The sequence below is a fragment of the Fragaria vesca genome, linkage group LG2, assembly GCF_000184155.1.
Source record: "Fragaria vesca subsp. vesca linkage group LG2, FraVesHawaii_1.0, whole genome shotgun sequence".
Lineage (NCBI taxonomy): Eukaryota > Viridiplantae > Streptophyta > Magnoliopsida > Rosales > Rosaceae > Fragaria > Fragaria vesca.
The window spans coordinates 32,683,548-32,686,560 of record NC_020492.1 but is presented as its reverse complement, the minus strand read 5'-3'; positions in this window follow the sequence as shown (position 1 = coordinate 32,686,560).

Genomic DNA, 3,013 nt, shown 5'->3' with positions numbered 1-3,013 from the left:
CTCTTGGTAATTACAACTTGAAATCTAATCCTACTGATACTAAAGCAAGAGATTTTTTTTGTTTTTTTTTTTTTTAAGTAGCTAAAGCAAGAGATTCCACCAGGGAATCAAATAAAATACAGAATCACCCACTTATGGGTGGAATCTCTTTCTAATTTAATCTCACTGAAATTGACGAGTTAATTAAGAAGAATTACACTACATTGTATTCTCTTATGGGAAATAATTAGCCAATATTAGGAAATATATAATCTATGGATCTGATTTGATCTAAGTTGACATTTTTGCGAGTCTTGATTTTTATTATAATTTCCGGTATTTACTCGAAATTAACTTGGTTGTCGGTGATATATTACACCAAAACAGAAAACTAACTGTGCTTGTAATGTTGCAATCAGTTAGCTAATGAGGTTATAGAATTGACGTTAAACTACGTAAGCTTGATAATGTTAATGAAGAACAGCTAATATTGATATACGTAGACATGCATTAACTACATAGCACCCGGCCAGTTAGATACAGATCGAAGAAAAGACTCAGAGAGAGAGTGATGATGATGATGAAAGCCAGGCCGGTGAGATGTCACTGGGAATTAGGCATAGCTTTCTGTGATCCGTGCATGTTAGACTTGTGGCCTTTGTCCTCGATCCCGATCAGTCATCTGTCCTCATCATATCTCTGTGCATGTCTGCCATTTGCCTTTCTGCTTCGAGCTTTCTTCTACTCCAACCTGTTTGCTGTGTCTTCATCTTCATGCTCCAGAAAACGACATGCGCGGTCGGAGTTGCAGAGTTACATACACGTATTACTAGCTGCATTGGATCGAGTTTGAACTTGAAAGAATTGAATGATACGTATTTATATTAGTATTGGCTGTTGAGATAGTATTCCGGTGTATTAGTACCCAAATAGAGCGTTTAGGCCATCCTAATACACCGGCCACAAACCTAGCTTAGCTAGCTACCTCCATCGTTAAGCAACTTTTAGGTGATATATATTCTATAACCTATCATCGATCCAATCCTAGCTTTGGCATGCAGTAGTCGGCAAAGCAAAAACAAAATCAGTTTCGTAGCTAATTAATTAGATATTTGCAACAAGATATTTATATTTGATGAGCACACTTAGCTGCACACGGCATGCATGATTGATCGATCGAGAAGTTCTACATCATCTTCTTAGTTTGATTTTCTAATTACGTATCAGAATAAACATCATCACTCGAATGCCTAATTAGAGTACAAATGACATGTGTTAATTCTAAGCTTGCCACCCAAATTTTATGGTGGATTACGATTGAATTCCCGTAGCTCTTGATTTTGGAATAATAAAAAGCAAATTTTTTGGGTATATTATATTTATTCTTGAATAATCAAGTGGCTTGATATATGGAGCTGGATATAGATGATCAGATTCTTAGTTGCACAAGAAAATGAAAGAGAATTCTCCATTCATATAATATCGAATCGATATGATTCATGAAGCAGAAACATAAGAGAATCAATGATTCACCATACAAGAATCCCAAACATATTGGGGATGGGAATCTCCATAGGCAGAGATTCGTGATTTCGTATATAGCTGCAGCTGGCGACATCTTCATGTGAAAATAAATATATAATTGGCCAATAAAGTGGAAATTTTTGTATGCACGACGTGTATTTACACGACACAATCTTAACCGTTTATAACAATTTATATCTTTGACCACCATGTTTCTATATTATTTCCTCTAATCCTAACAATCCATGGTATGTGAAGATACACGCCGTGTACTAAAGATGCTATCCCAATAAAAGGATGAGAATTATTAGGGTGGATTATTCGACAAATGAAGAACATTTCTACGTAAATAAGTAACGTAAGCCCACTCACATTGTTGCTGCCATCTAAAAAAGCATGCATAGTTAATCAGAGGGGAACAAGCCTAGTGGAGCGTCGCATTTCGGTGAGAAAAGTTTGTACATTTTCCGACTAGGTCCACTGAGAATGCTCACCACTAACCTTTTCAGGCCAGTGAACTCCACGTACGTTTGCGAGTTGCGACGATGGGATAGCTAGCTAATTCAGGTTTCCATTTTCAAAAACTAATCCTCTAATTATTGACTATTTATTCATCAGCTGAATTCTAACCAGCTGCTGCCTGCCTCCGACGACATGCATCGATCTCATAATGAGCTTTGGTTCACTTTTATGCCTGCATATTAACTTAGCCGGGTGGAGAAAGCTAGGTTCAAATCTTTGGAGGTGAAGGAGATGATACATATAGCCTAGATATTTCAGTTCATGAGTGCTCTGTATAAGCAACAATATATTAATGAGTCAATTTATGCGCTAAAGGCCAATGTATACCACGCTGATCACTGAGGGTGAAGGCTAATTAGTGGAATGATCGATGCAACTCTTTTCGCACAATCATTTTGGGTTTTTAATTATTTGTGCCTAAATAGAAAACATATGTCACTCGATCCACTAGATCGAAAGCTATCATGTATAGAAATGTAGAATGGTCGGTTCAAGCCAACAAAAATGATTAGGCATATATACTTGGTGAAGGCTAGGTTTTATGTACTGCAGAATGACAAACATTATGCATGAAAAGGCACCAAGTACGTACATATATACTATCTTGATCTAGAAACAAGATCTTGTTTAGTGTATTTTCAAGAATTTGTACACAGCGCGCATCCAAGCAGAAGGTATCAAAGAAACACTGAAAGTAATATATGTACGTACGCGTGCTTCTTGATGGGATCAAGTTGAGCTAGTATATATGCTCTCTCGATCAACGGAGGGAATATGATTTGATGGCACTTAAATTTGTGGCTACACAAATTATCTAATTTGTAATGTGGCTGCTGGCTATCTAGCACTCAATTTCATGTCAGTAGATCGATATGTAGTCCCAAGAATCAGCTTCTGATGATCGAGGTTTTGATATATATTCGCGTAAATTCCTCGGATCAGCCATATATATATAAATATGTCGTTGCGTTGAAATTGAACCAAATGT